This window comes from Strix uralensis, chromosome 7 (genome assembly GCF_047716275.1).
Source record: "Strix uralensis isolate ZFMK-TIS-50842 chromosome 7, bStrUra1, whole genome shotgun sequence".
NCBI lineage: Eukaryota > Metazoa > Chordata > Aves > Strigiformes > Strigidae > Strix > Strix uralensis.
The window spans coordinates 38,894,181-38,918,700 of NC_133978.1; the positions used below are offsets into that span (position 1 = coordinate 38,894,181).

Consider the following 24,520-nt stretch of genomic DNA (forward strand, 5'->3'; position numbering starts at 1 on the left):
GATGCAGCCCAGAAAGCCAACTGTATCCTGGGCTGCATTGCTGGGTCATGGTGAGCTTCTCATCAACCAACACCCCCCAAGTCCTTCTTCTTGGGGCTGCTCTCCAGCCACTCCTCGCCCAGCCTGGATTTGTGCTTGGGATTGCCCCGACCCATGGGCAGGACCTTGCCCTTGGCCTTGTTGAACTCCATGAGGTTTGCATGTCCCACCTCTTCAGCCTGTCCAGGTCCCTCTGGATGGCACATCCCTTCCCTCCAGCGTGTCACCGCACCACACAGCTCGGTGTCGTTGGTGAACTCGCTGAGGGTGCCTCGATCCCACTGTCCATCTCACTGACAAAGACGTTAAACAGCGCCAGTCCCAACACCCACCCCTGAGGACACCACTCGTCACTGCTCTCCACTGCAGATGCCTGGTTAGGGATTGGCATTGGAAAATTGGCTGATTTCTGATGGACAAAATATCTTCTAGCCAGGCCCAAACTTTGTGAAGGGGCAGGAACTTGTCCAGGTATTGTCCCCCATCCTCCTTACTCTGTTCCTGCAGGACTGTGTTGGTGGCCTGAGCCATTTAATGCTGGGATAATCTGCTTTAAATTCACCAGCACCGCTTGCTATCCTAGGCTCATTTTGAATATGGGGTCTGATGAATACTTCATCCCATCCACAGATTTCCCAATGAAAAAAGGATTTATCTCAGAATGGTCCCCCTGAATTATTTTCAGGTATTATGTATCTTGCAGCAGAAGTTGAGGTGGTCCATGATCAATACCCTCTAAGACATCTGGGTAAGAAAGGACAGTGATGTTCAATTTAGGTAAGGCAGATATTGGCAGCTGGGTTGGAAACTTTCTGAAAATCATAGAATCATACAATGGTTTGGGTTGGAAGGGACCGTAAAGATCATTTAGTCCCAAGCCCCCTGCCATGGGCAGGGACACCTTCCACTAGATCAGGTAAGGTGAAATAAACAGTTAATGACTTTTAAAGTGTCACAATGGTGAAAGGATTATTAAATCCTAAAGAGATGGGATGAGGTCTTGACCCGTGTCTTGGGTTAATTGTCTTCTGTGGAGACAGTACAGGATCTGGTGCTTTTCACAGGGTTGTTCAAAAGGTTTATACTAGAGCAAAGGGAGAAAAACTACTGAGCTGCAGTTTGGACCAGGAGTGGGAGTTATCTGACAAGCTATAATCTGAAATCTTTGAAGTCTAGGGGAGAGCAGTCCTTTTAAAGTATCAAACTGATGGTGGTTCCAAGCTGGGACATCATGTGCTGTTAGGGAATGGAAATTCAGTCATGCAAAAGAGCTAAACATAACAACTGCTAAAAGAGAGTCTGTTTTGTGGAAGAAAATAGGGAGGCTGACCCTATAAATTTGTTCTCTGCACATTCTGCATGGGGTTTTTGGAAATGCCCATTTACACAAAGCAAAGGTTAACCCCTGGTTGGAAGAATCCCTAAAACCCTACTCGGCTCCAGGTCTCCCCAGTGCCTCTGCGTGGTTAAGGGTTAAACCCTGGAATCCATCTCTTAGTCAAGCTTCTCAACCGCCTTTAAAATCAGGTAAATTGGACTTGGGAACCTGCCTGTAGGCTCTTCATTACAGGACGGCTTCCAGCCTATTTCTGAGAATTTCTGCTGAAGTATGTGACTTGAGAAAATTTTTATTACTGAAAATCTGAAAGCCAATCTTTTCCCCAGTTTGATTTACAGAAAATATCAAAGTATTAATGGTGGCCTTGACCACACACATAACTGAAGGGCTAAACAAGGGAAGACATCTCACATCTGACTTACCAGGGGTTGTGGTGAGCTTCCATGAGTTGGTTTTAGCATTTTGATTTTCACACATTGTAATTCTGGGTCTTTCCCTGCAAAGCTGTATTTGTACTTAAGAAAACAGAAGCACAGAGGCACCCATCCACAGATGTAAGCGTACCATGGAAACCCCCTCAGCAAGCTGTGGTTCCCAGCTTCACACAGAGCAGATATCTTTATAAAATATGCTCATTTATAGTCTTATGTGGAGTTTCCATAGGGCCCTCCACCTATATACGGAAGAGAGAGGAATTTTCCTCCTAGTAACAGCTATTCATTATGTTAGCTTCTGGTCACCCCAAACACTTATCCAATATTTTTTAATGAATTTTGACTTTTCTGGGCCAGGCCTCCACATCTTTTGCCCTTGCGCTGACATTTCTTATCTACATATGATTCATTTAATCTTTCCCAAAAGAGTCTAGGGAATTAGATTAGTGAGGCAAATTAATAAACTATTGGAACCGTGAGACCTCATACGCTTTGTTTACCAAGTTCAGTACGTCATCCTTAACTCAGAGGTCCAAAAAATGTTGTTAATGAACAAATTTTGCCATCTTTGGTGCTATGGTCAACCAGGATGCTACCTGCTGGAGCAGGGGCTGTGAAATGCCGCAGGGATTTGGTGGTTGTGCCCTGGATGTCGAGACAGTGGACGGCTGCAGGGTGCTCTGCTATGGCTCAGGCACTGAGGTGCATCTGCTGCTCTGAATCCCTGCCAGGGAAATGCACTGTATAGCTGGAGATTTTATCACAGACCATTGTAACTCAACAACAATAAAGCAATTAGAGTTTGGGCCTGAGCCTACAGCACTTGGATGGATGATGGACCTCGCCTTCATAGGGACTAACAACAAGGTTTGGTTTCTCTGTTGTGGCTTTATGTGTCAGTCTCAAAATGACTTACCCTCCCACAGGCTTGGGAAGGTGAGTTTGGGGCTATGCACCCTTTTCTGAGGTTTGAGGTCTTTTCCATCACCAGGCAGAGTTGTGCAGATGGAGATCTGAGGGTTACCCTACTGTAGTCTCCCTGTTGAGGTTGGTTTTGTACTTCAGCAAAAAGCACACCCAGAATTTGCAGAGGGCCAGTTTAAGAGCAGTAGCAATCTGCACTCTTTCAGCACCTCCAGTCCTTTGGCTGCGATAAGGTGGAGGATGATCGACGCAGTACAGCGAGCTCTGTCTTCAAGGAGATGTGTCCGTGCATCGGAGTCTGTGCCTCAGCGCAGCCGTGGCGGGATGTGTGCTCTGGACAAGCTCATGCTCTAAGACAGGGACGGAGACCATGTATCTGATATTGATCTTTGTTTAATATAATATACTAAGCAATTTAAACAGCAAGCAGTGCTCTTTAGCGAGCAGCCCACACTCTTGGGAGCATCATTCGCGTTTGCTGTCTTCTGCTGTGCCCAGCCCCTGCCCCCCCTCTGCCAGCAGCTCTGGGGAGCGGGACAGAAAGCTGAGAGGGACTGTGAGGGCAGGCAGGCAGCAGGGACCCTGCTGCTGAGCCCACACCCCAGACTGGTTTTCTTTGAGCAGGTGGGGGCTGGAAGATCTCTTTGTTTGTAGTAATATTGTCTTTTACTGGTGAGCTTTTCCTCTGGGGTGGCTCTGGGATGGGGTGCAGAGGGGACACCAGGGAAGGCTGTATGCTGGCAGGCAGCTGCTTTTGCTGTCCAAGGCAAGGAATGCTAAGAGATAAGGGAGTGCACAAATCCAGACGAGATCTGGCTTTTACTAGTAGCTTTCTTACAAAGTGCACCTGTGTATGTCTGGAATAGTTTTAAAGGTTCTCTGAGCACAGGGAGGTGAGACAGAGTGGGGGCTCCTGTCTGCCCCATTCAGGATGGTCTCAGCAAATTGAAAGGCTCCTGACCACGATGGAGGTGGTGCTGTCCTCCCGATTAACCCCATTCTCTGCTGGCACAGGGTGTGGAGGTAGACTCCTTAGAAACCTGGAGATGGCAATGCAGTGATGGCCATTAACTCCTCATCTTGCCGGTGGTGGTAGAGGTGTCTGCCTTTTGCCACGAAACACAGAGTACCCACTGGGAAGTGGTGGCCCTGGCTGTGGTTTAGTCAGACCCTAAAGCTTCACCCATCCAGGTTGGAGACAGAAGCACTTGTCTCACCAGGAACAGTCATTTCTGAGCATCCTCTAATCTGGGAACCCCACCTTCGTTAGGGAGAAGCCTAATGGATCCAAGCATCTAAGAGCATCCTGAAGAGGGAGCAGACTGGATCGCTGTCTGGGGCTCTGGCAGGTTCGGGACTGAACGCCTTCCCAAATTCCTTTATGAGCAGAATTTTCTACTTGTTTATGTCAATTTTGCCATGTGTAATCTGTTTGGCCTGACTGGAAGAGCAGCAGGGCACTAATTAATTAATGATCACAGGAATGACTCACTTTTCTTGTGCCCTCCTGTGGCACCTTCTTTGTCACAGCAGGAAGCGGGAGCACAGATCCTGTTCCAGGCTGCTCTGGCCTGGCTCCTAGGTAAGGAGGCCAGCAAAACACAGATTTACAGTGACCGTGCAGTGTTTGCCACTTGCCCAATCTCACCACAGAAGAGCAGCGTGGGTGTAAACTTGCTCCACGAATTGCCATTCTTCACTCACTGTTCTGAGGAAATCTGGAAATGTTGAGATTTTAATAGCATTGGCATTAATGCTGTCTGCTTAAATGAAGAAGACAATAGCTCTGTAATTAGTGTGACTTCCTAAACAAAAATGGGGAAGCTGCTTGCCCTGCTACTCAGGGGAAGAGCTCAGCCTGGTCCTAGGGCAGGCTGGGCAGTAAGGCTCGTACATCACCACTGCTTCCCCAAAATGCAGAGAAGGTCCATCGCCTGTAGGAAGGCTGCTGCAGTCTGCATGCCGGCATGGGGAACCCCTAAGGGTGGGAAATCTTGAAGAGGTTAAAATTCTTCCCCCCACCCACAAGCTGTGATACAGTGAGAACGCAGAACTTACATCACGTTTAGGACAAAATAAATTTAATCCAGTTTTGAGCACCTGGTGCGGAACGGGAGGGAGCTGAGGTTGCCCCTGCAAGGATCGTGCTGGCTAACGCGAACTCTTGTGCACGGCGAGCGCAGCGGAGAAGGGATGCTGGAGGGGGCGAAGCTGGGAACATTGCCACGGAGGGGTATGTTGTATTTGTGGATGGGCAACAAGCTATTTGTTGTGGGCAGATTCCCTTCCCTCTGAGATCATCTCAGCTGACAGTCATCAGACGTGGCCGAATTCTCCATTACCCAAACAAGGCTTGGTCATATCCTCTTATGACAGCTTAGAGTCTATTATTACTGTTTATTACCAGACTGACACAGGATTGCAGGCCCCGTCCTTACTGCGCTGCCTGCAGCTAGCAGAAGCGTGATGAATGCAGGATTCAGGAACCCTTGCTGCCATTAGAAAGCCTACAGGAAAAAAAGCATCTGAACCCAAAACGCCCAACCATCAATGCCATTGTGCCAAAATAAAACATTTATTTATTTATTTAACCGAAGGGGAAGATGTCCATGTAACAGCATTGAAAAACAGACTGAGGCTGTGGCTGACTGAGCCCCTCAGAGTTCCGCTTCACATTTCTTTTTCATGCTACACTGTGCAAATGTAAGATTAAACATCACACAGCTTTCTTTGGCCCCTGGCCAGGCAAAGGTTAGGAAATAATCCCTTTTTAATAGATATCTTCATCCATCTAGCATGTATCAGTTTAGCCAAGAAGTATGTGAGCACTGCGGAGAAACCGATGTCCAGTAAAAGAAAAAACCCACGATGTACTCACTTATTTTCCTAAGGATATTTTTGAGAAAATTCAGATGAACTGGAACCAGATAATGTGATACAGATCTTGGCGAATACACGGAGGTGAAAGCTAAACTGGATGTGTACTTTCCTCCCGCTTACATTTGTGATCTGTAGCTAGGAATGGAGATTCAGTTCCCTATTTGTTTAATGGGAGATGATAGAATATTTCAGGATATAGAAGCCCATGTTCTGCCAATTCATAGTATAAACAGACAAAATATTTCCTGCGGTTGATTTGTAAAGAACAGCTGTTCTTTAAGATGCTGTAGGTATCTTTCCCTCGAACTAATTTGATCAGGACTTTAAAAAAACCCCACAAAATAAATACTCAACAATTCAAGCAGATACTGCAGCTGCTGGCTGAGGAAGGTTGAGTTATGAAAATGGAGAAATTGCTACTCCACAGGAAGATGCAAGCTGAATATTTCCTCTGGTGTGGGAAGTGTTGTCACGGCGATAGAGAAAAACAGAGCACTCAAGGAAATGGGTACCACGGGGAAGGGTAATTAGTGACTGGCAGATCTAAATCATTTTCCTGTGTGTTTGGTACTAACTCTTAAGGGCAATTGCACAGGATCAGGACTCACCTTTTAAAAATATTCTGTATAAGAAGAGGGACAGAATGTGCCTAAGAATATAAAAATATCTTACTGTAACATTCTTTTACCATATTTTTCTTCATCTTCTCTAAGTCATTGCTTTTTGCAGCTGAATGCTTTAATTTGCCACCAAATGTAGTTCAGGTTTCCATCCATACCAGGTAGCCTCTATTGTATTTTCAGTTTTAAAACGATACAGTGTTTTTGAGACCATTTATTGGTCTCAAAAATTGGTTGCATTACTGTAACCCCTGAGATAGCTGTCTGGAGTGCTGCATAAATTACAGCCTTTTCTACAGACCATGTCATGTAAGAAAGATGGAAAAAAATAATATGTAGATGATGATGAAAGGCAAGAGCGTTTTGCAAAACTCAAAGTCTTCATGCTAATAGTAAAAAAATTCTTGACTCTGCTGGGGGTGACCTTGTAAAAACCAGCTTGCATGTGTATCTCAAAACATCAGGACTAAATTAGGTCTTCATAATGTGACTGTAGCCTGAACTAGACTGTTCGTATTCCCCCGAGGGGTCAGCGTGCCTAGGATGTAACTTGTTTAGCCTAGTTTAGATGCAGTGAAATGTACTGAGACGTTTTCAAGTGTGGTGAGCTGCATATGTTGCTTTCTCCCTGCGTATACAGGATAGGACATCTCAGAACAGCTCGTAGGTAAATGGCTGTCGGAGAGATGGCTGCTAGATGATAAGCAAAATACTTCCTTTTAGATGGGAAACAGCGCTTGCTAGACAGTTTCCAAAAATGCAGATGTTGTGGTAAATGGCAGTTTGTTGAAACCAAACTGTTTTGCATAAGCTAACGAGTTTCAGCACATTTTTGAGCTACACTAACAAGTGCTGCCAGTTTGCCAGGAGGACCAGGCGGTGGCCTGGACTTGATGGAGTGTGTCTTTGGGGATGCTCCATGTTATGATGATGTGTCCCCATCACTTCAGAGTCCATCTCTGAACTAGCCATGCTGGGCTCCTGGGCTCCCTGGCTTGAATACTGGAGACCTTAGGAGATCACACAGAGCTTTGGAGAGCAAGTCCAGAGTTTTTGCATAAATTACAAAAGCCCCAAGTTCTGTGATTTTTTTGTTTGTTTGTTTTAAATAACATTGTTGTTTTTCTGGCAAGTTTTCAATATTTTTTCTTTTGTAGAATTATTTTAGAACTTTGAAAATTCAAGCAGAAAAGAAATATTGACCAGTTCTAGTTATAAACTTGTATGATATATATCAACTAAATTATTTTTGTCATGGCCCCTCCAGTATGAGGCTGGAAGAAAAAGAAGCCAAAGCTTTTCTTGGTGTTCTAGATAATGGCTTGTGTTTCTAATCTAGAAACTCTTTCATTTCATGCAGCCTTAGCAAACTTGTGGCTTCATGATTTCTAGTCACATTATCTCTCAATGAAAAACAACTAAATTAAACTTCATATAGGCTTACAGCACTGAAAAGAGGCAGAGTATACATGTTTTGGAGACAACTAGTGCAAACTTAGAGTACATAATAGGAAAAAAAATATTCAGTGTCAGTCAGACCCTGGAATAGGGCTCAGAGAAGCTGTGGGATCTCCGTCCTTTGAGAGACTCAGACTCAACTGTACAAGGTGCTGAACAACCTGATCTGAATTCCAAGCTGGATCTAACTTTAAAGTTGTCCCTGCTTTGAGCAGGGTGTGAGGCAGAAAACTTCTGGAGGTCCCTTCCTACCAACTCATTCTATGATTCCATGACATTATCTGACACACATTTAACATTAAAACTGTATGAGACTGTGGATGTTACCTACAAATACAAAAAAAAAAATACTGTAGCCAGAGCTATGGCAGACTGATGGTATGGAAAGAAAAGGAGTGTGTAGGTACTCTGCTATATGAGAAAATCAGTTAAACAAAGCGTATCTACCCAAAATGTAACCCAGAACACAGATGCTGATATCCCTTCTTTTTCCTGGCATGTTTTAGGAAGACCGTAATTACTACTAGATGTAAAGACCTCAGCCTGAGTGGTCTCTTGGTGAGAGTAAATCTACTCATTCCTCTGCACTAAGACGGGATATTGGTCCAGCACTGGCACGAAAAGAAATGTCTTCTGCATTATGGAACTGGCAGTCAAAAACTTGGGGAAAAAAGTACAACCAATTTCTCATTCTCAAAACCATCTGAAATGTATTTTTAAATAATGAGTTTTAGGAACCAATATTTGTGGTTCTTTTTTTGTTTTAACTCCTGGTTTCTGAACCTTCAAATTGCACTGAGGTTATATTTAGTCCATATTTTATGCTTTTCTTCACCGCCTTGAGGATTAGAAATCTACTTTGAAAGTAAAACCTCAGCGTCTAACTTAATCACTTGACTCTAGAGGCAGGAGGTCTAGGACAGAAAGCAAATATTCCAAGAAAAACATTAAAATACTGAGAGTTGACAGAACTGTGATTTAACAGTGTTTAACTGAGAAGATCTAACAAGACCATATGCCAAGGCAGTCAACAGCTCTAAAGGAAGTCAAAGTCTAAGGGACTTTTCTCAAGGGTTTATCAAACTTAAATAGGATGAAGCTATTTTGATTTTGAGCAATACACCAGTGAGACCTTATTTGGAATATTCTCTGATGTGAGAGGAAGACAGCCAAGAAGTTAATACCATTCAGCTTCAGAGCTGTGTTGCTCTGAGGGAAGTCCAGCTCCACTTGACCTCTTCACTGAGTGCCTGAGAACAACGTGAAACCTCTTGAAGACTAAACTGTCTGGGCAAGAAGTATACTCGGAATAAGAGAGTGGCAAATTCAAAGCCAGCAAGGCAAGATAAGAGAAACAGCACCAAAATGAAATGACAGAACTTCTGTTTCTCCCACAGAGTGGTAGGAAAGCACTAATCCAAACAGATTTTTGCTCCATTTGAGAAATAAGCTTCCTAGTTTGATGCAAGTAATCATCCCCATTCATCTGAACAGCCTTCTTCTGGTTCTGACATGTGTAGCCTGGATTCTATCACATCAGTTGTGTAAAAAATATTACTAATATCCTCGGTGTAATGTGATCTTTCTACACCGATCAAGTATGGCTTGTGGGCAAAGGTCCAAATCTGAACTTTCTCACTGGGCCTTGGGGTTTTTTTGCCCAGGCTCCTTGACTGTAGCAGTTGACTTGACAGAGGGATGTATGGTGGGAAGTCTTGGGGAAACTGGGCTACATGGAACGTCCGGCATTGCAAGGAGAGCAGTGCAAAGTCCAAGAAGAGAAGCATCTGAATCCCCCTGGTCAAGGATTTTAATGTTTGTAAAGGTTCAGTCTCCAGTGGAGTAACATGACCTTTGTGAGACCGAGCAGCTTCACCAATTTCCAATTATTTCAGCGGGAGCTCAACATTTTGCTTAATTTTGTAAAATTGGTTTGAATCGCATTGGACAAACGCTCATCCTCTCTGCTTCTGTTTAGCTTGGCCAGTAATGAGATGTACAGACAAATGATTATATGTGGATCTGGCTGGCTTATGACATCAATTGCTGAGACAGGAGTTTGCTCCTCAGTTAAATATACTTCTGAATTCTCTAATACTCAGTCCTTACTCTGACCTCCATGGAAGATCTAACTTGCTGTATACAATCCCAATATATACTCTAAATTGTCTTTTTGTGTTAAAGCCCTGTAAATTTAAAACTGTCCCTGGAAACAGGCAGTTCCAGAGCTGTCTGTCTTATGAAAGCGGAGGCTGTTGAAGCTGAAACTTTTTTCAAAGAGTTTAGATAAGACAAACTCACATACAGTTGAGACATGTGGTTGGAATACTGAAGCAACACATTCCTGAATCACAAAATGTGTATTTCTCAGGGTGGCAAGGATTATTTGGGAGACAACAAACACGTTTTTTATACGGAAGCAGAAATGTGTGGTACAAAAACATTATTTATAATGCTGCTTACCTACTAGATAACCACGTAAGAGCTATCAATGGGAGAAAGTACTGACAACAAGCTAATGAGCTCCTGCTGCTCGATAAATGTCTTAGCTTTGCTTCAGCATTTCTTTGTGCAGTGGGAGGGAGACAGTGATCCTAGACAATGTTCTAGTGCAATTATTTTATTCTGATTCTACCCATCATTTTAACTTAGCATACAAGAAAGGAAGGCACAGCAGCTTTTCTGATGCCTGATACAAGTAAACAGTAGTTGCTCAATGTACAATTTCTAAATGATTTTCTTTTAAAGTTAGGAATAAAAGCAATCAAAGAACTGTCCTTCCAGGAAAGTAATCTGGTTTGAAAATGATTTATTTTTCTGTTTCTCTGATTTATTTTCCCCTCGTTCTGTCTGTAAATAAGGCATAGCATTATGAGTTATCTTGCTAAATGGCTTTCTGCAAGATTAAAAGTAGGAATAAGATTGAAAGCTACTTTTTATCCAGTTGTTGAAGCTGCCTATTTGTGATGAGAAATGCTGGGAGAAGGTATAGATTTTTTGCAGAAGCTATCTCTAAAATAAGGCAATGGTATTAAAGTAATAAGAATTTATGGCCCAGGCTACGCCTGAATTAAAATAAAAATATCTCTCTTCCAAAATTCAGGACTTTCTAGAAAACTGTCCTTTCCACATTTTAATTCCAGACTCATGTATTCCTTAGCTTCATCAGTTGCGATCCTTATAAGGTCTCCACTAATAGCATTAAATTATCCCTGGTGTTACTGATATTATTTCACCATCCTGCTGAACCAGTAGCGTGGTGATTGGCACTGCTCTGTCAGCTATGCTCCCATGGAGTCCCACTCTTACCTGTTTTGTTTTCTGTTTTTTATTTGAACTGTATGTGTTCAATCCTAGATTTGCTCATAAAAAGGAAAGTCTCAATGAAGGGGAAGGCTTCTGAGACACAGAGTGAACATATCCAGAATCCTTAAGCAGTCTACCAGTGGATTACGTCAACTTGAAGATAGATTTTGCTCCCTCTGGCTCATCAAATAATCTGATTAGCTGGCACTGATTATGCTCAGCATGATGTACTGTGTTCTGTAAACCAAACACAGAAGGTCCCTTCTCTGCTGCCTCGTATGCTCCTGGCCAGCCTTCATTTACAATAAATTCCCTTTTCACTTTCACTGACCACTAATGGCTGCTAACTTTGCCTCGGATTTGGGGCATATTAATGCCACCTGATAGTACTGCCTTGCTAAATAGGAAAAGTGGTGTGCTCACCGAAAGCAGAAAAATGCATGAGTTCTTGCCTCTCAGCTTCACAGCCAAACCTACGTCCTCCAGGTTTAGCATCTATGACTTTTATGGGATGTTTGGAGAGGGGTGATGCCATGGATGGGGCTCACAGAAGCCAGTACTCAGGGGAGGGAGCTGCTTAACCTGGGCATCAAACCCAGTGCTTGTATAATGTGGTATTTTTATCTAGCCTCAGTTAGCAGTGTTGGAGCAGTCAGTGTTACGCTCACCCCACAATTCTGTCAACACTTCCTTTTCTGCTGGCAGGACCATTTTGGAAGGGTCCCGGTGTTTGGTAGTAGTTAAATCTGTCATTGTTAAGGATAAGAGAGATGCTGGCCGTTGCACAGAGGAATCCAGCCTCTTTTGGCCTGACATTTCTACGCAGCAATTAGTTTATGGATTTTAGTCCATTTTTCTCATGGATTTTTGTCTCAAGCCCTCACAAATGTCTTACATGCCCCTAAAGGGACTCAGGCTGCTGCTTCCTTTTATAGTTGCATTGTTACTTGTCATTGTCCTCCCTCATGTCTTTCTTTAAGAGTGCATTCAAAGAGCTCTTTGCATTTTCCTGGTTTATTTTTCTTTTCCCTTTGTTTTTAATACTCTGTTTCACATTTTCCTTAATTCTCTCCCTCTTTTTCTCCTCTTTGTCTTCCCCCCTGCATTCTTTTGCTGTGACAAACCTGCTGATGCATGCTTAGAGCAGTGGCAGCAGCCACGCTGTGCTCACCATCTGGGACGGGCAGATCCTGCAGCCTCCCGGAGTCTCCAGAACCATCCTGAATTCACACGCTGTACTACAGCCACCCCATCACCTCCCAGTTTCCCAGTTTTCTCCATGTGTGTTGCTTTTCTGTTGGCCATCCAGCACAGACTCCTTCACCTACTCAGTGTCTGCCCAACTGAGGAAAGTTTCTAAGATTCCTCAACCATGTGGCTCAAACCCTTCAGCTGGAAATCGTGATGGATTTAAACTGAAAGAGAGCAGATTTAGATTAGATCTAAGGAAGAAATTCTTCCCTGTGAGGGTGCTGAGACACTGGCACAGGTTGCCCAGAGAAGCTGTGGCTGCCCCCCCCTGGAAGGGTTCAAGGCCAGGTTGGACGGGGCTTTGGGCAACCTGGGCTAGTGGAAGGTGTCCCTGCCCATGGCAGGGGGGTGGGACTGGTAGGGCTTTAAGGTCCCTTCCAACCCAAACCAGTCTGTGATTCTATGATCTATGATTTATTCCTTCACCCCCTTCCTCTGCTCCCTGTGGAACGAGAGAGAAAGCAAGAAAAACATGGTCCATGTTGAAGCTTTAGACACAAGTGCTCCCCACTTTTAACCTTTTTATTTTTGCTATTGAAATACATTTCAAAGTAACTGAGGAGACAACAATGCAGTACATACTTTTGTCATGTTTCTACACAGTTCTTCCTTTGTTTATTCTCTACTTTTCCTAGCTATTTATTCCCTAAATGTGTGGGCATAAACCACCTGGAGAGGTGCCTCTTGCTGCCCCCATGGAGAGCCACGGTGCTTCTGCAGTAGGGCAGCCCCGTAGCTGAAGAAGAGGCGGAACACGCAGGTGAGTGTTTTGTGGTGCAGTGTGAGCTGCTCCTACCTCTGACCAACCCCTGGGAGAAGACAGCTATCTCTTCCCGGGGGTACAGATGGCAAATCAGAAAGGACCGCTTTTCTCTTTGGCTGCTCTTTCCCTGCCCCTTGTGCCGATGTGTTTGGTGGCTCTGGGTATGGGATAAACTCTCAGTTTTCTTGTAATAAAAAAGACCAAAAGGAGAAGGGCTTGATCCACATGCATGACATCCCTTCTTAGCGCAAAGCCCATGGGGAAGTCAGAAGAAAACTTGTGTCTCTGAAAATATTTTCTGAAGGATGTTTTTCTGAGAGACAGCTGAAAACTGAGCCAAGAGAATGGGTAGAATTAGCAAAGCCATTTCCCACTGGCTGCAGTCATGAGGGCAGACCAGGTGGGAGGGCAGTAACTCTCCCATCGTGAGCGAGACCGTGTGGTAACGACAGGGAAGGACCCTGCCTTCCTTCCCTGCCCGGAGGTCAGCAGCAAATATTTGAAGCTCGCTTATGGGTCTCAGGGTGGCAGCCTGTAACAACACCCCACAGCTGTGGCAGGGAAGAACGGATTTGGTCAGGGCATTATGCCTTCTCTGACTTCATCCTCGTCTGGATAGGGGGGATAGTGATCTAGGTATGGTTGAATAAAAACTCAGGCTAAAACAGGAAAAAGAGCCGCAAGTGTGAGATTTACTGGGTGTGAAGGCTGAGGCTGACTCAGAGAGAGGATGGAAAATGGTAACAAGTCAGTCAACCATTTAAAATATCCTTCAAAGCTTCAAAAACTGTGCTTCCTTTGGATTTTTGCACATTTATATTCCTCACCCTTTATCTAAATATTTCAGTTCAGTTGCAAATCTTCCTTGATCATAAAAAGCCTGAAAACACTGAATAAAGCGATGGCAAGAGCAGGATTCGAGGAGCCGGTGTGAGCAGGGAGTTCTGCATATTCAAAGTTCAGCTAGTGAGAAATAACCATCTGGTGAGCACGTACATCTCTGCTCCTGGATAAGCCGAGGATGAATTGCCTAATGGGAGCCGGCGCTCAGCCTGAGAGCGAGTAGTTACCAGGGTAAAGAGAATTACATAAGAGCGAGATCTGCACTTATACATCACTAACTAGATGTAATCTTTGCACTCAGGCTGAGGCAATCCTGCTGCAGCACAAAAACACTCCATGCCAGCGTAAAATAATTAGGTATTTGTCTTTTTGCTTACCTGAAGCACAATTTTGCTTCACAGAGTCCCCCAGCTATTGTATGCAACATCTAGAAATATGCTACTGTGAAATGTTTCGACGCTTTCTTTCTAATTATAGCTTTCGGTATCATTCTCTCGGTTATAAGCAGGGTGAATCAGAACAGAAACGTCAGGGAGGGTTGAGGGAAGAAGCCTTTCACTGACAGTGAGCATCAGGACAGAAGAAATAGGGCGTCTTGTAAGGCAGGGTGCTGCAAAGTGCTCTTGTTTAATAGGAGATAGCGTCAATTTGCAATTCTGGGTTATTCTGAAAAAATCCTAAATTTATAAATTCTTTGCAGAAAAGGAAGGGAACTTCCCAGCCATCTGCCTCGCTGGCTGCCAGCAAGGCTCGCACCTCGGAGGCACAAAGGGTTCCTGCTTCAGGCAGTCTGTGCTACTGGCTGCGGCACAAGTGCTGGTGGTGCGGCTCCAGGCTGCCAAGGGGGAGGAACCAGGTGGGTTTCTTAGCTGGGTTCCACCGGATATTCCTGCGAAATTGCGTGACTTGCGTGCGCCGTTCGGATTTCATCAAATCTGTGAGTTCTGACCAAGAAATTTACTATCAGTTCTTTCCTAGGCAGCTCTTCCTTGTTCAAGAGGAAGGAAAGGAAGGAGATCGGAGGGACCTAGGATGGCTGAGGAAGGTGGGAAGAAAGCAGCAGGCACTAGGTTTGAGAAGGGAGGGGAAAAAAGAAAGCTGGAAGACATATGTGTGCAAATTATATTTTTAGATGCGAACGAAGGCGCATAGTTTTGCTATGGGTTTATTCTGAGTTACAGAGGGCAGTTGCACACCCGGTCAGTGAAGGCACATAATCTCCAAGGCATGAGTGAATTCAGCTCCGCAAAGCAAAGTTCCCAAAATAACATATTAAGCTGTCAAACCAGTATGACTGTTCCAAATTCCTTACTAGAGAGTTAAAATTTATCCTTAAACTGGTGGAATAAAATTAAAATTTGGGATGGAATATAGGAAATCAGTACTTGCATACAAGTTCTGCTACCTCTAACAAAAATAGAATTATCTTTCTGACATGTAAAAAAGAAAAAGATGATCAAATACCAAATCTATTGAGAACCGGGTTATCAAGTCATGTATATTTTGATTTCTCTCCAAATTAGAAGTCTGAAAGCTATTACTGGATAAAATACACGTGTAAATATCAATGTTCTAACCTGCTGAAAGGTCACTCCTAGTGTATTTTATTGTTTAAGTCTAGAACAAATGGCAAACTCCTGCAAGGTAAACCTGGTGGGAGATGCCAGCAGTTTTTTGAGATAAAGCCAAAGACACGGCCTCAGGAATAACGTCGCCAACATCAAAAATGTCTGGTAATTTGGAGATGCAGCCAGGATTCACTTTTGAAACTATCAGCTCTAGTAACTATTTTCAAATTCAATTTTACTACGTGCCTTCATATACTATACAGGCACCTGTTTTATTCCTTGGAATGCTGCTGTTCTGCAGAACAGCTCTGCAGGTATGAAAATCACTTGTCTCTAGAAGTCTTTGAAAATCTTTTTTTTTTTAGTCAATCATAATCTTTTCTTACCTATGCAACAAAAGTCTTTGAAATGATACGTGTCTAGCTTCATTAAAGCTTTTTTTCTGTGTTGTGGAAGTACATTACATGCTCCTAATGTGCTGCAGTGCACTGTTTTGTTTAAAATATGTTTCTGTGATCACCAAAAGGTCTTCTGACAGGTTTAGGAAATATTCTGGAAGAATTTGAAGTGATATTTTCTCCCAAATTACTTATTCCTTTTATTTTTGTATCTTTTTATGCAGTCTAATCTACAATAGTTATTTCTGGAAATTACCCATTGTTGTACAGTTGTGGCAGCATTTAGGATTTACCCCACTACTTGTTGTTCACTTACATGACAGCTCTTCCATCATCGTGCCTAGATGCCAAGAGCAAGGGATATGTTTTCTGAATTATTTCTAAGCACAGAGATGGCACGATTCCTTAAAATAAGGAATATTTCTTTTACACGACTTATCCAAGTTCATCTGGATCTTATATGTGGGTGTGTGAAAAAAAATACAGTTGTCCCCATCTTTTCTACAGCTAAATATACGTAATTGTTGGTATGTTTCCCAAAACACAGGCTGAGGTCCAACTTGTTCAGTGGAGTCAGAGTCTAGTAAATAACTAGTCTGGGAGAGACAAATCACATTACTCCCCCCCCCCCCCCCCAACAGTTTCTGATGTTTATAGGGAATGAATTTAATTGCAAATGGAGACAAATTTCTATTTCAGTCTTCAGAAGTAATTACATTTTACTTGTGCTGACTCCAGTTCTAGTTGTTTGTCTGCTGGACAAAGGGATTTTCTCTAGCGTAAGGCATCACTGCTCTCTTTGAACATCTCGGGTGCTTTTCTTTTATGCTGATTGAGCGAGAGAGGATGGATCCAGCTGGTCAGAAGAGGACAACTTTCCCAATGCAACACCTAGCCCGAGGCATTAGCAGAGTCCCCTCTGTCACCTCGGCCAGGAACAGGGAATGAAACGATGGAAATAAAAAGTGCTAGAACATCTGGGAAAGCCTAAAATAAATTGTAGGAACTACAGTGGAAAAAAAAAAAAAAAGTCAGGTATCAAATTATGTAAGACCTGCGAGGGAACAGCGAGGATGTGGGCAAATATGCTTTTTTCTGTCAGTGAGCCTATAAGGGCAGTTTAAGGAAGATGCAGACTTGCAATTTTTGAGTAGAAAGCAAAAACAACGAGCTCACAGCCAGCACAAGGACTGAACCCAAGGACTGGTGGAGCAGTTGTTACCCGCCTTCTCCTCCCAGTATAGGAATGGGTTTTGCGCTGCACGACCGCTACTTGGCTGAAGAGTCCTTTGGCTCAGGATGACCATCCTGAACTCCAACCCCACACACGCGCCGTGCTGGCCAGTATCGACACGCAGAGGACATGTTGATAGTTTTTTTGAGCAGCGCTCAGGGAAATATTTTGCTGCCTAAGAACTGAAGGAATTAATGGGAATCTACCAAAGGCTGGGGGCTGTACAGCCTGGGCATGAGACCCTCCATCGCGCTTTTCTCTTTATCATACACAGATGTTTCCCGTCAGGACACTGGAAGGATCGGTTGTCACAGGAGTGGTATTTCTGACGGCTGCTGGCTGGCCCTGTGCCATCGCAAGGGGTTTTTATGAGGGATTATTTCCGTAGAAAACTTTATGTCGAGACACCAGCTACGATCGTGGCTGTCGAGGCAAGCCGACGGTCTCGTTTCCCCTTCTCCCGCGCTTCGGGCATTACTGCCCGACGCTGGTGACCCGGCTGGGTCCCGCGCACACGATTCCCTCAGGGAGGGCCCTGGCAGGGGCGAGCGGCCGCCGAGGCGGGGAGGCCGTTGGGGTGCCCCGAGGGGACGGGGCGGTGCGTGAGGGGGGCGACCGACGGCGGGAAAATGGTCGCCCGCGGGAGCCGGCGCTGAGGGGCGGGGCGGGGCCGGCAGGGGGCGGGGCGGGGCCGACAGGGGGCGGGGCGAACCCCCCCGCGCCCCCACAGCGAGGCGCCGCGGCGGCAGGGATGACATCACCCGTTCTTCCCAAAGAGGCGCGCGCTGATTGGCGGGGGGGAAGGCGCCGGCTCCGCCAATGGGCGCTAGGCAGGGCGGCAGGCCGGGCTGACGTGCGGGCTCCTGGCCGTATGGGGGTTTATTTTGCTTTGGGCTGCTCCAGCCGCCGCCATTAGAGGAGCCCGGGGAGCGGGGCGAGAGGCTCCCCCCGCCGCGCCGAGTGGGAGCGCCCGCGGCCGCGGCAGCCCGCCGCGTTGGGAGAGACCATGTCCTGAGCGGGGAGAGGACGCCGCAGCCAGCGGGCCGGGGTTGGGGGGGGGGGGGGGGGGGCGGCTTCCAGCGCCGAGCGTGTGCCTGAGGGACGGCTCCCGGCGGCGGCGAGGTAAAGCCCCTCTCCCCTGCCCGGGCAGCGCTGGGGGAGGAGGGGGCGGTGCGAGGAACGGCCGGTTGCCTCCCGCGGGGGCCTGGCGACCAGCCGAGGCAGCCCGCGGTGGTTCCCCGGCCGGTGACCCGCCGGTGGAGCGGCGCAGAGCGGGGCCGGGGGTGGCCCGGCTGAGGGGCGGTGTGGGGAGTCGCCTCCTCCGCGAGCTGCTCGGGTCACCGTCCCGCGTGTGGAAGAGGGGCTTGGCTTCGGCGGTGAGGGCAGCCCGCTCGCCTGCCGCGGGATGCGGCGGTTCTCCCTCCGTCCCAGCAGCTCCGTGTGTAACAGAGCTTTGGGAAAAGCTGCGTTACAGCAACAAGAGTCTGGGTACAAAGGCAGGAAACTCTGATTTTTCTCTTGTGGCTGCTTCCCCAAATGCTGGGCTGCAGTACCTCGGTCTGCTGGGGTGAGATCATGCCTCTGCTGCCTCCCACTTCTTTCCCCCCTCCTTTTTTTTTTTTTTTTTTCCCTTTTGGATATGCCTGTTTTGATCTGTGTGCCGTGATAGAATAGGTGATGGGAGCTACTTGCGTGTAGCTGTGAATTCTGGATAGCAGAACTTCCATGATGTTGCCTGTAGTACGGTATCACGTATTGTCGATACTTTATCAGAAATAAAGTACAGCGTGGGAAGTATTTTGAAACCGATCTTGTTTTTGTGAACTGAAGTTTAAAAAAAATTAGAAAAGTTCGATCAACGAGTGAGGCAAACCGTGGTAATCTACGCTTCCAGCGACTTTCTGACTTTACCTTCGCAGTCCCCCACTGCGGCAGCTTCCTGCCAGGATCAGGTAAACTTCTCTGCGGAGGTCATGGATGTGGCTGTGAGTCCTTCCTTCGGAGTGACCAAAGGACCCTTCTCCCAGCCCTCAACCCCCGCCTCGAGTGCTCCGTCCCCGCGGTGGTCACCGCTCTCCTAAGAGCAGCGGGTGGGAGAAATGATGGGAGAAAATTAATCTGGGTCTCCTGCATGGCGGACACAGCACGGCTGCTGAGAACTTTTTGCTGCCATGGTGCCTTTCAGTGATGACAATAATGACAACTTTTTCTAGAATTCTTGGGAGTCGATGTAGTAAACAAATGTTGTTTGACAGGCTCTGTGCTGTGCTTGAACAGTCTCTACTCACTAGCTACCTACTGTGTCATAAGTGGTGAACCTGGCATGTGAATTTAACACATTGATACGTTTGTTGGTGCAAAAACTGAAAGGTGAGATGTCTTTTGTTTAATACCTTAACTTCCTCCTTTCTCTAACACACACTGTGCTAAAGCTTGTTCTGGTGTGAGCAGAACCTCTTAACAGTAGTTTGGGAGAGGTTTGTTGCACTTAGTTTTGCTTTTCCTTCTGCTCATCTAGCGTTTTGTCTTTGACTGTGGAAGAGATTTGTGAAGCCCATTTCTTTTTTTTTTTTTTTTTTTTCCTCCTATTTCAGAGGTTACTTGGAGAGGGGGGAAACAGGTAAGCAGCAGGAGGTGTTCTGGAACTGTTTTACTTGCCTCTTTCCAAAGGCCAAGTTGAATTGGTGTCTCAGCATGCAGAGTCTAGCATGTCATATGTAAAAGATCACTCCTGGTTTAAGTCTGTCACAGCGTTAAAAGAGAATAATGCTTTTGGATGTGTTGCGTTTTGTAGGATTTGTGAAACTTTAATTATGCGGTGTAGTTCTTTTGAAGAAAAAAGAAATTATTACCTTTACTTTTCTTACGCCGCTTAAGTAAGGACAGGCAGATGGGGATGACTGATGAGGCCATAATCTGTTATTGTAGAGTTGTATCCATTAGCATTTTCTCAGAAGTATAATTAAAAAATATTAATTTAATTGGAATGCCGAGTGGCATAAAAGCATCAACGGGATTCATCATAGAAGCATGACTTAAATTGGAGACTAGTTGAAACGCAAAATTGGTCAAGGCAATATTTTCAGTCTTAGTTAGCCTTGTGCATGGCAATTGTGCGTCATTTGATATGTAAATTCCTTGGGGACGGGAAATCCCATCCATCTTCGGTGTTCTTTGCAAGATGGATCTGTAAATAAGTCAGACATGTAAATAGAAAATACTTTACTGATTGTATGGGAGCTTATTTTTAATACAGTCAATCAAATAATCAAATGTACTCTCAGGCACTTTAATGTGAGATTTACTGGCTCCTTCATGTGGTATTAACTTAGGTGTTAATGTTTCTCTTTCCAGCTTCTCTTTGCCTTACCGGTTTTGCACAGGGCTGAGATTATGCAGAACTTTAGATCAATACATTCTTCATTGTGATGTACTGTCAACTAATTGCAGCAAAGCATTTAAACTGCTACTGCCAGTTCTGTTAGTAATCTCATGCCCCTTCCTCCCCCCAGAATTTGAAGACTGGGTTATTTTGAGCTGTTCAAAATTTATGTCAACAAGTAATCCTCATTTTAACTGCATGAATTATGATCCAGAGTCTCCTGGTACTAAAATGGAACTAAACTTTAGTTTGGCAGCTGAAAATGGCTGGCTTAGATGTAACAGAGCTCTTAATTTTTATTTTTTTTAAGTAGTACTACATATGAAGAGAGAAATGAGGCAAAGTTGAAAAGAGAATTTTTTTCAACACAGCTGATGAAGAGGTTACCACTTCACTTGTCAAGTGGCATAGCTTGGTAAAATCAGTTAAATAACAGATAATTATAACTTTGTAATGTCAGTTGAATGGAATTTGTTATACCTTAGAAAGAAAACTTCTGTCTTCTAATTAAGATCTCAAACATTAGGAATTCAGATGCTTTCCTGGTACTTACTCTTTTTCATAGCACTTCTTTCATAGCTGACGTTGCTTTAACTTGCACAGAATCCGACTGATTTTGTGACTGTCTTGACTTTTGCATCATCAGTTGCTGAAGCACAACTTCTTGTATGTATGTAGTTAATTCATTTGGAACTTTCATGAAATACAAGCTAAATAATAGGACTCATCTCTTTGGTGACGAACAGTTAACATACTTTAAAAGAAGAGCTGTAGTGCTTCAACATCAATTCTGAGAACATGTTAGTCTATAATAATACAGATTATTTTTTTATTTTGTGGCATGGGCAGGTTTTCAGAAGCTCTCTAGTCAAACTGGAGTTGTATCCACATGGCATTTTTCAAAGCAACTTTTTTTTCTTGTGCTTCTGTTCCCTTTATGCAAAAAATCATTTTGGTGAAGACCAGAGAGAGGAGAGGTGTGGAGGGGGTAGAGTAGGGAATGAGTGCAGTGACATTTGAAGAAGGAACTGTCCTCAAGAGTGGGCTGATACAGAGACCTTGGTTCAAGAAGGCAGAAGGAATGGTAGATTTTTTTTTTTTTTTTTTTTTACAAGGAGCATGGGAGGGTAATACATTGGAAAGAGTGGTAGTTGCTGGCATGTGCAGAGCATCTTGCCTGTGAAGCAGCCAAGTTTGCAGCCCTTTTGCATCTTCTACTGTACAGCAGATATAATTAAGTTGGCATTTTTCCCTTTGGTTATTTGAGTTTATCCTGATATAATCTGTTCTGCTTGTTCTTAAAACAAGGGTACTATTGCATCATTTTTTAAATTTCTAGTAATGTGGAATTTTTTTGTGCTGAGAGTGGCTGCTAATTTTGCTTGTGCTCACGTGTGTGTTTTAAATTAGTGGAAGTTAGTACTTCTAAGACAAATGCTGGAGAAGGCACCGAATTTACTGCCTTTAAGGTTGAGTTCAGAATTGAGCTGAAAATACCTGAATTAACGAGAGCTAGGTACGAAACAAATACCAGGCCTGCAACCTGCTGTCCAGGGGGTGGAGGGACTGGAAGGATGGATATGAGTCTATTTTGGTAAGTGTAAATAGGACTTCTTTCTGAAACTGTCAGTTGTGACCAAGGAGGCTGCAGTCTTTTCTCTTTTTTTTTTTTTTTTTTTTTCCTTCTCCTTCCTCCCACTTGTGGTAGAAGCCAGTACATGATGATGTTTTATTTGGGTTATGTTTGCCATTGGTTTTGTAAACAGATGTTAAGGTTTAAAAATCTTCCATGTGAATCTTTGACTTCAATTTGATTTAGTGTCTAGTCTTGAGTAGGTGTTTTTAATGAAGCAGAAAAAGTCCAAGTTACTGGGGAGTTCACAGACATTAAGGAACTTTTCTAAGTTGTGTTGTTCTGCTGTCTTCTAGATATTCAGAAGGTAGCTTTCCTGAGCTAAAGAAAATTGTCAGAACCATGGTTTACGTGATGCTGGAAAGAAAAATAAACTTGAGTGGTCTGTTTTGTTTTCAGTAGATCAGAACTATTATGATCAAGTAGTTTTTTAGTAGCTTTGAAGTTGCACACACTTTTGTAGGTCCATTCATTTAAAAACCGTACAGCTCTTGCTTGCATAGTCAGTTGATTCTCTGGGAAGAAAACCGACTGTCATAAATCTCATAAACATGGATAATGCTAGCAAAAAATAGGAAATTTGCTTTGTGAAAGTGATTGTCAGTTTATGAGAGAATCCTGTTTCTTGTGGTTGTAAAGACTCTTAAGTGCGTTGTGTAAGCGTCGACTTGTATGTCTTTCAGGCTAATGGGCTTGAAAGTATTTCTTCTGTTTCCATTCATCTTCCAGTATCTAAGCAGGGATTCAGTACAGACAGCTGGCATATTTATTAGTTGCTGCTGAGTTACCTCCCTGAAACAGCTTCAATCTACAGGTCTGAGTCTTAAGTCTTCTGCAGTTTCAAGAAGGATTGAGTATATACTTGTTTTCATGCTAGGCCTTTTTTTTTTTTTTAGTCCACACTACTGTGATAAGTCAGGAGTACTTTGTACTAGGTGTCTTAACAATGTCTGATTGTCATTTATGCCGTCTGTCAGATGGGCCTGTGGGTTTAGGTTTTGGCTACAAAGGCTTCTCCTTACTGCGTGCTTGTTGAGAAGTTAATTTTTATCTCGCTGAAGGGTTGGGATGGTCTGCTTGACTATTTACATTTTTTTGACCCCCTCATTACTGTTTGGCTTGGCAGGGATAAAAATAATTGTCACCTCATGGCTTTTAAATGGTTTATTTAAAGAAGGTTGTTCAGTGTTGTCTCTAGCAGAAAGTTATTCCCACCTCCCAAAAGCAGAAGGTTTACTGTTTTAGAGCTGTTACTCTGAAACTTCCTAGCAGCTCAGAGTACCTTGCAGTGACTAACTTGGGGTTGTTGAAGATGTATCATGAACAGATTACTAATCATAAGGTTAAAAAAAAAAGTTGTTTTTTTTTTTTTAAAAAAAATAACATTCCTTCTCCAGAAGGAGTTTGAATTTGTTTCCCCAGTGATACTTGATACTAGTTCTTTGCACTATGCTAAGCAACAACATAGGCAGTAGTGGTTTTTGTGTGCTGTGGTAATAGCATTTTTGCTCCCCCAGCTTGTTTTGATACTTTGCTGTCTAGCCAGTATCTTAAGAAGAACTGGATAAAATGAGTGTAGCTTGTATGGCTTACTTGAGCTAGAACTAGTTTTAAATATAGCCCAATTGCAAATGCATATACCAAAGACAGTCCTTAACTGTATCTGCAAGTGGCTTGCCATTAGTTAGGAGGAAACTACACAGTAGTTGATGTTGAGTGTGTGTTTCCTTGTTTCATTTGGAGGCAGGTGTTTTTTCTCAACCAAGTGGTGACTATGTCTGCATGTAGCCATGATCTGATTTATTGTCAGCTAGTACTGAGGAGGTCCAGAGGATAATTGCTAGAACTGAATGTCAAACGTACAAGTCTTAATACAATGTTCCTTGGCTGTTGGACAGGTTTAAGTGTGTTAAAGTTTTGATGTTTGATTCCACAGTGCGTTTTTATTCAGAGCATAACATCTGGTTTTCCTCATCTTGTGGATGAGCTGAGATCTAAACACAATGAGTCTCATGTTTTTGGCATATAGTCTAAACACAGATAAACTTTATTTTTGTGTTTGACCTCACTTTGTATAAAGAAACCTCTTGTTCAACTTCTGTACTTTGTCCAATGCAAATATCTTTACAACAAAGTTTTAGCAATTCTGTTGTGTTTTATTACGTATGTTTGTTACTGTATTGTACATCTTATCTTGAGTCAGTATTCATCTGTTGCTGACTGTTCATGATGATCAGATTCATTAAATGTCGCTGGCTGTAATAATGTGAACATTCTATCATAGCTCATTATTTTGAGTCACTTTGCTTGGTTTTTGATTAGTATTGTGTGGGAGACGCTGTGTATTATGTAACTGTTGATCTGCTTACTCTGGTTTTCCCAAATGGTATTGGTTTCTAAGTAAGCAATCGTATTTAGTCCATCCTAGTGTGTAGTACATCCTATCTA

General features: G+C 43.9%; 1 protein-coding gene across 3 annotated transcripts in view; it reads left to right on the forward strand.

Annotated features, from left to right (window-relative positions):
- Window positions 1–24,520, forward strand: part of ZRANB1 (zinc finger RANBP2-type containing 1) — a 70,101-nt gene that overhangs the window by 4,735 nt on the left and 40,846 nt on the right. Inside the window, exon 1 of one of the 3 annotated variants that reach the window (XM_074875511.1) lies at window positions 17,974–18,179. The exons of 1 other annotated variant lie outside the window; for it this stretch is intronic. The gene's annotated coding sequence lies outside the window, so the exon portion shown is untranslated. Of the gene's footprint in view, window positions 1–17,973; window positions 18,180–18,206; window positions 19,010–24,520 lie in introns of those variants that run through there. One more of the 3 variants, XM_074875513.1, reaches the window with a different exon arrangement.